The sequence below is a fragment of the Myotis daubentonii genome, chromosome X, assembly GCF_963259705.1.
Source record: "Myotis daubentonii chromosome X, mMyoDau2.1, whole genome shotgun sequence".
Lineage (NCBI taxonomy): Eukaryota > Metazoa > Chordata > Mammalia > Chiroptera > Vespertilionidae > Myotis > Myotis daubentonii.
Window position 1 is genome coordinate 23,523,738 of NC_081861.1, and position 15,049 is coordinate 23,538,786.

Consider the following 15,049-nt stretch of genomic DNA (forward strand, 5'->3'; position numbering starts at 1 on the left):
ACCAGGTAGTATGTGGGTCTTATCCCGGGGTTTGTAAAACTTAGTGATGCCACTGCTAACCACTTTGTCTTATTGTTGCTTCAGCTGCTCTGCCTACTACAGGTGCTATTTGGGGGAACCCACCTAGAGCATGTCCCTGATGCTAGTTGACATTTCCTAGATTTCTTTTGGCTGTATGGCTTTTGAAGTAGCCAGAGGTCTTGGGGTTTCCTGATTTTGGTGGAGATAAACAGCAATGAGAACTCCCTTCAACCATCAATATGTTAAAACAGAGATGATGAGAGGATTAATAGGCTCCTCCTAGGACTCCCAAAGCATCTTCTATCTATTAGTTCTATTAATTTGTATTTACCCCTTACCCAAGTCTTCCCTAACTTATTAATTTTGTTTGTCCTTCAATAGTTGGCAGCATTGGGCTGTCAGTATAAAATAGGGAAGTTTGACCCTGGGTAGAGTTTCTCAGTGGTTAGAACATTGCCTGGGAAATGAAGGGTTTTGGATTTGATTCCCAGTTAAGGACTCATACCTGGGTTGCAGGTTTTTCTTTTCTTTATTGATTAAGTTATTACATATATGTCCTTATCCCCCCATTATGGGTTGCAGGTTTAATTCCTTGGCTGGGACATGTGTGGGAGGCAACCAATCAATGTGTCTCTCTTACATTGATGTTTCTCTCTCTCTCTTTTCCTTATTCCATCTCTTACACTTTCTATAGAGAGTGATGGGAAAAAAATATGCTCAGGTGAGGATTAACAAAATAAATAAATAAATAAATAAATAAATGGGAAGTATGCTCCATGTGAACTCCAAAGATACCTTCCTATCCATGAACAGTGGATCTCAGGCTAAATTATGAAAGGAAATTCTGTTTCCAAAATCTGTCTAAGAAGTACTATAGCCTAATTGGGCACTGGCCAATTAGAACCGATGCAAACAATAAGTAGGGCTGTATAGGATTATGCTAGCTAAATGTCAGCCATGTTAGGAGTAATTATTACCTTACTGATAGGGATGTGTGATGAAGAAATATTGGAGACATGCTTTAGCAATCATCTAGTTAACCCTTTGCTTTTCATTATTAGGCAAAAACTTGAATATTCATTTTTCTCAAGGCTCTTCTAGGAGCTTTCTTAGAGAAACTTTTCATGAGTATGAGCAGAACACTTAACAAAAGAACATGGAGCTTTTGGTTGCTTCTCTAAAGGTCTTCCTTTTTTTCTTTTTTTAAAAAATATATTTTATTGATTTTTTTACAGAGAGGAAGGGAGAGAGATAGAGAGTTAGAAACATTGATGAGAGAGAAACATCGATCAGCTGCCTCCTGCACATCTCCCACTGGGGATGTGCCCGCAACCCAGGTACATGCCCTTGACCGGAAACAAACCCGGGACCTTTCAGTCCGCAGGCCGACGCTCCATCCACTGAGCCAAACCGGTTTCGGCTAAAGGTCTTTCTCTCTTATCAATTCCTTATTCTCTTGAGAAGCTGTAATCGGACCACTGATTCTATTCGAAGTCCTTGGTCCCTGGTTCTTTTCCATAAAGTTCTTAGCTGGTTTTTCTGGCTTATAACCAGTGACATGTTGATACAAGTGTCAGTGAGGAAGGTTTACGTGTCTTTCAGTCAGTTCTCCTGCTGCCAAACTTTAAAGTACATGTAACAGTGCTTTGTCACTTTTCGTCATATTTCCCCATATCATTCAGAGCAAGGCCCCTATTATCCCTGAGAAGAAAAGAAAAAGATACTCAATGCTTTCTGTCCTTCTCTCCTCCCTTTATCTGTCTCTTCAATATGTCAATATATTGTCTATGGCCAGTAACAGGGAATAGCAGGGCAGTGCACTTCACAGCCAAAATCTCTGATTCCCCCAGAGTTTTATTGCCTCTCTCTACCCCTCAAAGACTACTTCCTGACTTTTTGCTCTCAGTGATCAAAGCAAACTGAGGAAAAATTTAAATGGAGGGAAAGGAAACTAGGTCTAAAGAAGGCAGACACAGGAGCAGTGCAGGGGAAAATATAAGGCGGCCAGAAAAATGGGACTTTTCCTTCTTATTCTGGAAAGGTGCCTGTGATTAGTACTAAAAACTTAAGAGATATCTGTGACAGTAATTTGAGATTCCTAGTTTATTTTTTTTCCTGTCTCTGGGCCCAATGCTTTATCACTGTGAAACCTTGTCAGAGCCCTGCTCCTTTGTATGATTCATCATCTACTCTGTCAGCTGTAAGATCTTGAAGAGCCACACAGTTAATGTCATTCTTTAGTGACTTTGTGTCACTAACTAAAATTGAGCCCCCAAACCAAAAATAGACTACCTCATTAATACATATATACAATTGTAGTCCATTTAAAAAGAGTTAACAGCAAATGCAGTTCAGGAAAGACTAACCATAACTACTTTAATAAGAATATAAGTAGGGCCATAACCGGTTTGGCTCAGTGGATAGAGTGTGGGCCTGTGGACTGAAGGGTCCCAGGTTCAATTCCGGTCAGGGGCATGTGCCTTGGTTGCAGGCACATCCCCAGTAGGAGGTGTGCAGGAGGCGGCTGATCAATGTTTCTCTCTCATCAATGTTTCTAACTCTCTGTCTCTCTCCATTCTTCTCTGTAAAGAATCAATAAAATATATATTTAAAAAAAGAATATAAGTAGGACGCATGATATTATAATTTAAAACTTTAATATAATGAACTATCCAGCTTGAGACTTTCTTTGGTATCTATACTAATAAAAGGGTAATATGCTAATTAGGGCAGACATCTTCTGGACGAACTTCTGGACATCCTTCTAGACAAAGCCACAGGGGCTGTGAGGGCCCAGGCTCAGGCTGGCAGTGGCAGCAGCAGTGGGGTAATGGGGCTGGAGTCTTCCTCTGATCTGCCAGGTCGCCTCCCACAGAGGGAGGCCAGACTGTGGCTTAGGCTGGGGGCCGAGGCAGAGGCAGTTAGGGGTAATCAGGCAGCAGGGGAGCAAGTTAGGGGCTATCAGGCTGGTAGGCAGAGACAGTTAGTGTAAACCAGCAGTCAGACATCCCCCGAGGGGTTCCAGATTGGAGAGGGTGCAGGCCAGGCTGAGAGACCACCCATCCTCCCCGCACCGTCCATGAATATCATGCACCAGACCTCTAGTTTACCAATGTTGATCATTGCTATGGAATGAGAATAAATAAAAATAGTCAAAGAAAAAGGCATGTTATTATACAAAAGGTCCAATAGATTGTCAAGACTCCAACTTCAGCAAATCAGTGACCTAGCATTATCTAATGACTATTTACAAATATCGATAGTTGTAAAGGAGATCTTTGTGTGTGTTTATTTTAATTGAAAAGCGTGTTTTAAAAGGCCTGACATTTTTTTTTTCTATTTACCCTTTCCCATATGTTCAGTTAATTTAATGCAATAGCTAACACTGCTTTGTATCATAACCTTTTGAACTGCATATGCTGTTCAGTAATTCAACATCCAATTTGTAGATATTCTAATACATTGATTACCTATACCTTCTATCTATATAGTAATAGGTTTTTAATGAATATTCAGATCATTTCCAATATTCTGCCTCTCTCTAATTCCATATCTAGATAAGGAAATGAGGTAGTGGCAGAGTCCAAATTAAAGCTCAGATTTCCCAATTCCCAGACAAGCAATTTTCCCAGTGTGCAATCTTCCTTATCATAGAGGCTCCAAGAAATAATATAAACATTCAGTCTTCCCTGCAAGGGACCTATTTGACACTTGTTGACAGCTACCACAGAGCTTCATATTTTATCAGAGATTAATTATCATGCCTTCAGTGAGGTCTTTTAAAATGGAGCTTAAAGAAAGAGATTAAATTTAATAATAATAGATTTATGGGTGTTAGTTAAGCAATATCAATGACATAAGAAAATGGAGAACAATTTTTTTGATTACAGAAAATATTTATTTTAATAATATGCACAATAAAATTTCTATTTGTAAAAACTATATTTCCCTAACCAGTTTCGCTCAGTGGATAGAGCGTCAGCCTGCGGACTGAAGGGTCCCAGGCTTGATTCCGGTCAAGGGCATGTACCTTGGTTGCGGACACATCCCCAGTAGGGAGTGTGCAGGAGGCAGCTGATCGATGTTTCGCTCTCATCGATGTTTCTAACTCTCTATCCCTCTCCCTTCCTCTCTGTAAAAAAAATAATTATATATATATATATATATATATATATATATATATATATATATATATTATACTTTCACCAAATGGTAACAGCAGTAATATCTGAGTAGTAGTATTTCAGGTGAATTTTATTTTCCTTTTGTGCTTATGTACTTTCCAAATGCCTTACAATGACAACAAATTGTTCTAATGACTAGAAAAAAGACCATTTTAATTGCTTTGTGACTTGAGACAAATATATATCATATACAGGGCTGGGAGCCACTGTTCTATGTGCTCATCAGTAAGTGATTTTCCCATAGAGTTATTATTCTAATTTTTATGTCATACAAATGAGGCATATTCATGTAGTAATACTTCAACTTTAAAGTTATATAGTTATATAATTTATTTTTAGTGTTCTAGTACATATTTGGTGTGACATCAGACCATCTCTCCTGTCACTTGTGTTTAGATCATACAGTTCAAAGAAGTTAGTTCAACTACATTGACCTAATAAGTATATACATATTGACTGTTTTTAGGAACTGCCTGGTTAGATGAATGTCCTTATAAGAAACTACTCAATCATTTTATTTTTCATACATCTATTAAGCTGGCATGATGGTACAAATGGAAATCATTTTGCTATGCTTCAGTGTTATCTTGTTTTAATGAGTCTCTAGAGGTCTCTGGATGGATTTTACTGCCAAATAAGATTTAGCCCAACACTGCAAATGAAGCATTGAACTCAGGGCATTTTGTCTGCCAATAGATTTCTACTTGGAGTAGCATCCTATATATTTGGACGATTCTCAAATGACAAATTCCTAATACTTTACCACAAGACCATTCAGATGAATTCAATGTGGCGGTCTTGATTCTAAAAAGTTGCATCTAATTATCGTCACATAATTGTGGTGCTATATGAATATTCCATAGCTATCTATAATAAGTGAATTGAGTTAATGGATTCTATCTCTAGTTAGCAGCTAGTTAGTGTATTTGTGTACTGTACACCTATTAAGCAGTATTTCTGTATTATTTGTTTGAAGAATAATGGGAGGTTGGTACTATAATATTTGCCTTCAAGTTGGTTTCAGAAGGGTTGAAATAGACAAAAAAGCCCCTCCCCCAAATGTCTTATATGTGTACAGAGAAAGTAGGAGAGTGCATTATACATGAGAGTGACTGGGACAAAAGGGAGCCATTCTTCATAATGTCACTACATAAAAGAATGAGGGAAATCAGTTAAGTTTTTACAGTGGTCCATCTCTGAAGTGATAAGGACCTTGATTTGAGTATTGAAAGTATAAAATGGAGACATAAAATTTCCAGAGCATTATAATGAAGAATAAACAACTGGTTTAGTGATTAGTTGATCATGGGGAGAAGGAGTTGAAGGTATCAGAGATGTTTAATTTTCAATCCTGGGTGACCTAAAGGAGAAAGGGCCTCTTTGTCAGAAACAGGGAAATCAAAAGGCAGATCTGTTCTGGGGGTAAGGTGATGTAATAGATTATGTTGAATTTTATCAAACTAACAGATCAAGGGTGTTCTGTGAAAATTATGTAATTGGATTTTTTATGGCACTTTATAAAGCCTTCTCTATGGATATATTTGGACCAGACAGTTGTGATTATACATATTGGGTTCTTTTATCTTTATTCTAATTAATAGATCAATATTAACCCATCTCTAATGGGTCCCTATCTTATGCCTTGTCACATTAATCATTTATATTAATGAATTGAGCTAGAACATAGTGGACATGCTTAGCCAAACCTTAGTAGAGACAAAGGTAGTAAAGATAACTATTTATATTGGAAAACAGATTTTGCCTATTTTTTAGCCTCTCGATATCAAGTTTTGGATTTTTATTTTAACAAGATGAAATTTAATAGTGACATATTTCAATGTCCTGATTTTGTGTATAAAACAAGCTGTATAAGTACAGTAGTATAATTTTGGGGTAATGTGCCTTTAAAAAGTGAGGGACATGTAAATAAATCTTGCTGCCTTACTCACTAGATTCCATGAGCATTAGGAAGCTGTATTATTAGATGTTCTGCATCTAAAAATGATGATAGACATGCTTCATTTTGCACAGGCCAACAGATACCTGGTAATTTTACCCTGTTCTTGGTTTGGCATTTTGAGGGACCTGCACTGAGATAATGCCCAGAGGAGAATGACCAGGATGGTGAACAGATTCTAAACATAACATCCTCTGACATTTAAAGCAACTGGAGATGTTTAATCTCAAGAAAGATCAGAGAGGAAATATGAAAAATATTGCAAAATGTCTCACACTCAGTATTCATTCCAATCCTCTTCTACCATACTTTCCCCTACAAAAAGTTTTGAAACCATGAAACTGCATTTCCCAGATTCCCTTGAATTTAAGCTTGTGCCCATGATCTAGGCTTCACTAGTCAGATGTACTTGCCTGTTATATTTCAGAGGGAGGTGGGCTCTGAATAAAGAGTGAATCTTCCAGGGAGACTATGGTGGAAGCTCTACAATTTGTTGTCTAAAGTCATAGGTGCTGAGTGATAGGCAGTGGTGTTAGTGGAATTTCTGCTAGAGAAGCCCCATGATGTGGTTGGGCTTTTCACTTGGTTGTATTGTTGCTGGCTGTGCAATATCTAAGGTTGGGTCCCTCACCCTCCAAGACATTCTGTAAGTTTGCAACCTATAAACAACCCCTTGCCACTTACACTAGCTAGAATGGATTCTATTATCTATAACTAAGAACTCTGATATAGGTATAGGTCTCAGACCAAGGAATAAGTGCTGCAAGGATAATGATTTCAGGTGAGCAAACTCTTGGTGGGGACAGAAGCATAGGAAGTACTACAATGAGACAATTTTAAGTCTCCTTCCAATTACCTGAGATTGTGTTGGTATACCTAGAAAAAATTCCATTACCTGATCAAGATTATTCTCACTTTGATATGAATGGGATAGACTTAATCATCTACTGAAGTGTATAAAAATAACTATTTAGCCAAGTCAGTGCTGCTCAGTGGTTGAGCATTAACCTATGAACCAGGAGGTAATGGTTTGATTCCTGGTCAGGAGGGGTGTGCAGGAGGCAGCCAATCGATGATTCTCTCTCATTGGTGTTTCTATCTCACTCCCTCTCCATTCCTCTCTCTGAAATCAATAAAAACATTTTAAAACAGAATTATTTGTATTATTCACATTTTGAAATTAGAAAGCAAAAGTCTTTGAGGAAAGAGGACTTTCACTGCTTTGTATGTACTCTGGATAGTCCCGCTGATGACCTCGCCCCTATTCTTCATCATTTTAGATAGATATTTCATAATGTATTTAATTGTTCATTACTTGTACAAAATGAAAAGTAAGCAAAAGAATCTACCTTGGACATAAAATATTATAATATATTTGGACTCATCTGACTCATCCCAATCTCATTTCTTCCACAGAGGCTTTATATTTTCTATTCCCTCTAACTGGAATGCTTTTCATTTAGACATAGGCATAGATAACCCTTTCTCATCACTCAGGCGTTAGCTCAAATGCCACTCTGTAGAAAGAAAGGCCTGTCCACTCTAACTTAAATTACAATGCCAATAACCTTCTCTCCCATTACCCCAGTATGTGAAATACTATCAGGACCTGAAACCACCCTACCTGTTTTCATGTTTGGTGTCTGTCTCCCCCACTAGAAACCAAATTCCATGAGGACAGGGAGTTTACTTTTTTTACTGCTGTATCTCCAGAAAATAAAATAATGATTGACCTAGTAGTAGAACTTCATAAATATTTGTTGAAGGAAAGGAAGACAGAATGGATATATTATTTCAATGGGATGTGATGTTGCCCTTCTATGAATTCCCCTTGATTGTGTTTATACTTCTTGTACAAGAGTATTAATATTCTGCCTTCCATGTGACACTAAAGACTATGCCTTACTTATTTTTATCTCTCCTACAATCCCTATCCTATATAATAAAAGGGTAATATGCAAATTGACCCTAACAGCAGAACAACTGGGAATGACTGGTCACTATGGCACACACTGACCACCAGGGGGCAGATGCTCCATGCAAGAGCTGTCCCCTGGTGGTCAGTGCGCTCCTTCAGGGGGAGCTCTGCTCAACCACAAGCCAGGCTGATGGCTGCCAGCACAGAGGTGGTGGCAGGAGCCTCTCCCGCCTCCTCAGCAGCACTAAGGATGTCCGACTGCAGCTTAGGTCTGCTCCCTGCTGGTAAGTGGACATCCCCCTAGGGCTGCCAGCCTGCCAGAGGGATCTGACTGCCAGCTTGGGCCCAATCCCCCAGGGAGCGGGCCTGGGCCAGCAGGTGGACATCCTCAGAGGGGTCCCAGACTGCAATAGGGCATAGGCTGGGCTGAGGGACCCCTCAGAGTGCACAAATTTTTGTGCACCGGGCCTCTAGTCATATAATAAGTGCTCAATATATACATTTGTCAAATTTGACATGATCAATCATTTCCAATAAGTTCTTTTTCATATCTGTATACAAATAGAAGATCAAATAACATTTAAAATATTAGGATAGGTATGTGACTATTTTTAGTTTAAACAGAACTTCAAATAAAAGTTTGCAATATAATGGAGGGTACAAATCATATAAGAAGTAAACAAATAGAAACATATTTTCAGTAGTCTTTATCAAAGGTCTGTGAGGTAGTTAATTTCATGTGTCAAGTTGGAGGATGTTTATGGATGAAATTAACATTTAAATCCATGAACTTTGGGTAAAGCAGATAGCTCTCCATAACGTGGATGGGCCTCATGCATTTGAAGGTCTGAATACTACAAAGAGATCATTATCACTGAGGAAGGGGGAATTCTCCAGTAGACTGCTTTTGGACTGGAACTGGAGAATTGGCTCTCCTGGTGTTCAAACTGCTGGCCCACACTGCAGATTTAGATTTGCCAGCCCCCATAATTACAAAAGCCAATTCCTTAAAATAAATTTATTTACACACACACACACACACACACACACACACACACACACACACACACACAAACCTTATTGGTTCTATTTCTCTAGAGAACGCTAATAAAGTGGGCACTTAACTTAATTGTTCTGCTCATTTCATTGCTGGTAAAATTTCATAACTGGGGTTTAATTCTTTTGGCTTAAGATTTCTTGTTTTCCTGAAAACAAACAAACAAACAAACAAACAAATAACAAAACAAAACAACAACAACAAAATGAGAATGTCCCTAGAGGAGCAAATACCTGAAGCCTTATTAAACTTTTGAAAATGAATTTCAAATCTTTCCCTCAAAACAGGTTTCAATAAGAGAAGAGAAATGAAGGAGAAACAATATTGAGAGTGATCCTCCAAGCCTTGACAAGCTTTGTTAAATGGATTTGATGAATTATTGGCTGTAACTTGATTTAATCTACAAAAAAGGTAATATATATATATATATATATATATATATATATATATATATATATATATATATATATATATATCAACACTAATAAAAGAGAAAAATGGTAATTGGCATACGACGATACCCTTTTCATTGGCTAATCAGGGCTATATGCAAATTAACTGCCAACTAAGATTGGCAGTTAACTGTCAACAAGATGGGGGTTAATTTGCATATGTAGGCACAATGCAGGGAGGCGAAAGGGAAAGCAGGAAGAAGCCCTCTGCCACTGACAGTGATCGGAAACCCAGGGGGGAGCTAAGAGCTGGGGAGCTAAGAGCTGGGGGCCCAGCCATGATCGGAGAATCAGGCGCCTTTGCCGCCCTGGCCAGTGATAGCAGAAAGTAGGGGTGGAGCCAGCGATGGGAGCTGGGCACGGTCGAAGCTGGCAGTCCCAGGAGCTAGGGGCCCCTTGCCTGGGCCTAAAGCGAAGCCCACGATCGTGGGGCCGCTGCAGCTGTGGGTCCCCGCTGCCCGGGCCGGATGCCTCAGCCAGAGGCATCCTGCAGGGGCAGGGGCGGAGCCCACACAATCGTGGCGCCCCCCGCTGCCACTGCAGGTCCCCGCTGCCCGGGCCGGACTCCTAGGCCAGAGGCGTCAGGCCTGGGCAAGGGGCCAATCCTGCGATCGGAGGGTGATGGGGGTCAACGCCTGAGGGCTCCCAGTATGTGAGAGGGGGCAGGCTGGGCTGAGGGACACTCCCCGCCCCCCACACACACACCCAGTGCACGAATTTCGTGCACCGGGCCCCTAGTATATATATATATATATATATATATATATATATATATATATATATATATATCCTATCTAATAAAAGAGAAACATGGTAATTGGCGTACGACCGATACCCTTTTCATTGGCTAATCAGCGAGATATGCAAATTAACTGTCAGCCAAGATGGCGGCCGGCAGCCAGGCAGCTTGAAACTAACATGAGGCTTGGTTGCCTCAGTGACGGAGGAAACCAACGTTCCCCGCCTGCCGCTGCCTCTGAGCTGGCAGTTTAAGAAACATTGTAACAAATACGCCCAACTTCAGCCAGCAGATTGGCAACATTGTAAGCAAAGGCCAGAAACCTACTTTCAGCCGGAGGCCTAAGAGCTGGAGCCAAGCCTCAAGCTAAAGCTGGCCCAGAATTAAAAAAAAAAAAAAAAAAAAAAGGAAAAAAGGAGCATTTGGGAGTTCAGTCACCCCCAGCCTGAAAACAGCCCTCAGCCCCTCACCCAGACCAGGCACCCCAGTGGGGACCCCCACCCTGATCCAGGACACCCTTCAGGGAAAACCAGCCGGCCCCACCCATGCACCAGGCCTCTACCCTATATAGTAAAAGGGTAATATGCCTCCCGGCACCGGGATCAGCGTGACAGGGGGCAGCGCCCAAACCCCCTGATCGCCCTGCGGCTCTGTGTGTGATAGGGGGTGGGGCCACAACCTCCCTATCCACCCTGCTCTGTGCCTGATAGGGGGGAGCTCCCCCCTCCCCCACGGGCCCTGCTCTGTGTGTGATGGGGTAGAGCCATAACCTCCCCATCGGCCCTGCCCTGAGTGTGAGAGTGGCGGCGCCCCAACCCCCTGATCCGCCCTGCTCTGTGGGTGATAGAGGGTAGCACCCCAACCCCCTGATGGGCCCTGCTCTGTGCGTGACAGGGTACAGAGCCCCAACCCCCCTGATGGGCCCTGCTCTGTGTGTGACAGGGGGTTGCTCCACAACCTCCCCATCGACCCTGCCTTGAGTGTGACAGGGGGCGGCGCCCCAACTCCCCAATCAGCCCTGCTCTGAGCCCGACCAGGGGCTGCACCTAGGGATTGGGCCTGCCCTCTGCCACCCGGGAGCAGGCCTAAGCCAGCAGGTCGTTATCTCCCTAGGGGTCCCAGACTGCTAGAGGGCACAGGCCAGGCTGAGGGACCCCCCCTCCCCCCCCGAGTGCACAAATTTTTGTGCACCGGGCCTCTAGTATATATATATATATATATATATATATATATATATATATATATTAGAGGCCCTATGCACAAAAACTTGTGCATTCAGCGGGGGGGTCCCTCAGCCCGGCCTGTGCCCTCTTGCAGTCTGGGACCCCTCGGGGGATGTCCACCTGCTGGCTTAGGCCCTCTCTCTGGGGGATTGGCCTAAGCTGGCAGTCAGACATCACTCTGGCAGCCCAGGAGCCCTCAGGGGATGTCCACTTGCCAGTGGGGAGCAGGCCTAAGCTGCAGTCCCACATCCTTAGTGCTGCTGAGGAAGTGGGAGAGGCTCCCACCACCACTGCTGTGCTGGCAGCTGGCAGCCTGGCTTGTGGCTGAGCAGAGCTCCCCCTGTGGGAGCGCACTGACCACCAGGAGGCAGCTCCTGCATTGAGCGTCTGCCCCCTGGTGGTCAGTGTGTGTCATAGTGACCAGTTATCCCCAGTTGTTCTGCTGTTAGGGTCAATTTGCATATTACCCTTTTATTATATAGGATAGAGGCCTGGTCATGGGTGGGGGCCAGCTGGATTGCCCTGAAGGGTGTCCTGGATCAGGGTGGGGGTCCTGCTGGGGTGCCTGGCCAGCCTGGGTGAGGGGCTGATGGCTGTTTGCAGGCTGGCCACGGCCTCCAGCTACCCAAGCTCCCAGTGGAGGCTGGCTGGAAGCAGGTATCTGGGATTTATTTGTCTTCTGTAATTGAAACTTTGTTGCCATGAGCAGAGGCCACAGCCAGCTAAGAGCAGGGGGAAAGCTTGGCTTCCTCCATCGCCTGGGCAACCAAACCTCCTGCTTGCTCCAGCTTTGTGGCTGCCAGCCGCCCTCTTGACTGAGTTAATTTGCATATAGTCACTCTGATTGGCTGGTGGGCATGGCTTAGGGTGTAGCGAAGGTACAGTCAATTAGCATCTTTGTCTTTTCTTAGTGTAGATTGGAATGATACAGAAATTAGAATGGCCCTTGCACAAGAATGACACTCAAATTCACGAAGCATGCTATATTAAAAAATAACAATAATACTGAGGTCAAGAAGCCTAACATAGAGATCTGTTTATTGAGCTTCATTTATTTAACATTATCAATAAATGATAAGTACAATAAAATAATAATTAATATTCTGATTTTGCTAGATGTTGTTAATTGGGGAAACTTTCAAACTTTATTTGTGCTCAGTAACCTTTCCTAGGAGTATGATTATAATTTTTTTAAAGCCTATGTTTTATTTCAGAGGAAGTAGATCGCATCCCCCTTTCTCATCCAAAATTTTCTGATAATGCAGTGATATCAGTTTTTTAAGAATTTAACTAAATATTGTCCCAGTTTGGGAAGTTACTTTTGTATTTTACTTTATTAAGTGAAAAGGGAATGTGTGTTTATATCATGAATCATATCTGTAGTGTCCTAGCTACAATACAATTGACAGGGAATTGTTAGAGCTTAACGTTGAGATTTCACAAATACAACTATAGGCCACTTACCATATCACAATGATGAAAAATGCATATGTTGTCATTGTAAGGTATTTCACCATCCTTTTTGTTTTATAGAAATTTGTTTGGAAATTCTAGTATGAGAGGGTAGAAAACTTGCATTCTCATGACCAAATCAGCCTCTTTGTCAAGTATGACTTGAGTAGTGAGGGCAAAAGATAATACCCATCCAGCCAGACTGACCAAACAAACATCCATCCTGCCTATAAGTAAGGTGAAAATGTTGAAACAACATTGCTCTCACATACTCCCAGAAATGGCTGTTAGAGGGGACAGTTGGTTAGTTAGTTCTTAGCTGTATAACATGGCATGCAAAATTCATGCTGCCTTTGTAGTATTTGGATAGCCATAAATAAGTAATTTCTAATTATCAAGGAAAGTTGGAGAAAAGCAATCATTGAAGTAAAAGGCAGACATTTCAGTAACTAAATCCACTTCTATCCAAATATAAACTGCCTTGATGCCTAACATTTCTGCTCTACTGCACAACAGTGGGTTTGACTGTACCAGATTAATCTTTCAACTGAAATTATTTTGGTTTAGGAATCCCTTAGTGAATAAAATATGGTAAAGTTCCATGAATAAAGGTGTACTGAAGGCCATAACATGTGTAGAGTTCAAATAAAATCTAACTCTCAATTGTTTGATAAAATGATCAAATTAAATAAACTTCTCATTAGCAGCAGCATTGCTCAATGATTTAAAGCCCAAAAGTGAAATCAGCCAATTGGAATGACTGCTCTGTATATCACAGTACTGTGTTGCCCTTCTCCACTTTAGGATCAAAGGCATTTCATAGATTTCATGTAGTAGATTCTGCTTGTTTGGGTAAATATCTGATAAATCTCTACTGTTTCTTTAGCTGTAAAAAAGGATAACAACAGTGTTTACCTCATATGGTATGATATTAAATAAGTTATATATAATGGTTAGAATATTGCCCAGAGCAAATTAAACATAGAAAATTAATTGTTATCGTCATCACTGCTATTGATATTATTTAATCCATTCAAAATTATTTTTATAATTGATGTGTTTGACCAAAATAATGTCAAAGAGTAGAAACTGTGCAAGTTCTTTGTGGTTTTCCTTTATGCTCTTGGGAACCCTGTAACCACCTTCAGGTGAGTGAGCCCAAGAAAACCTGCTGGAGGAAGAGAGGCCACGTGGAGCAGGATGTCTTCGGTCCTGATCCCCAGAGGACAGATTCTGAAATGGAGATTTTCAAGTAGGAATTTTACTGGGGAGTGCTTTCAGCCACAAATGTGAGGCAGTAATGAATCTAGGATTGGTCATAGGTGAAAGTTAGGCTGCAACACAAATGTCTCAGCTGATTCTTTGGGGAGCTCTGGACCCTTCAAAATTGTTTCAAGTTAAAGCAAAGGGACACGCATTTTAATGTCTGCATCAAACAGTCTTTGGATGAGGGCTGCTCTTGAGGAGGGAGTACAATATTGGGCTAGGCAGATCTTTTGGTAATAATTTGGGTAGAGATTCAGCAGTAAGTTGTCAGCAGGCAACAATTCTAGACATTTGAGAAAAATGTATTTGTCCTGAAAAGGAGGATCTGGGTTGCATGTCATAGTGTTCACTACAAAGGTAAACTTAAGTGTTCCATTCAATAGCTTACCACGTGCCAGATATGTGAGTGAGACCATCCTATATTATCCACTTGCCACTAGCTGACCAAAGACACATTAGTGAGCACAGATAAATCCAACCAGCCGAGACTAGAAAAATATTCTAGGAGACTCACAGAATCTTGAGAGATAAAAAATAGTTGCTTATTTAAGTTACTACATTTGAGGCAGTATATTATGTAGTGATAAATAACTGATACAGAATATTACATTATGACAGTATTTATCAAAGTGTATGAGCACAGGATTAAGGTAATTCTAGTTATAGTGCAGTAACATGTTTTTAGACAGTCATTGCCAAGGGTATTAAAATAAACATATATTTGAGATTAAATAAGCAGTACAGAGGATACTGATGAAATCCAAGCTGTGAGTATGGAGT

At 41.2% G+C, this 15,049-nt stretch overlaps 1 non-coding gene across 1 annotated transcript; it reads left to right on the top strand.

Moving 5' to 3' along the window:
- Nucleotides 1-12,438: 12,438 nt before the first annotated feature.
- Nucleotides 12,439-12,542, top strand: LOC132225370 (U6 spliceosomal RNA). Its single transcript, XR_009450885.1, has one exon. It is a non-coding gene; the product is annotated as a U6 spliceosomal RNA (small nuclear RNA).
- The last annotated feature ends 2,507 nt before the right edge of the window (nucleotides 12,543-15,049 follow it).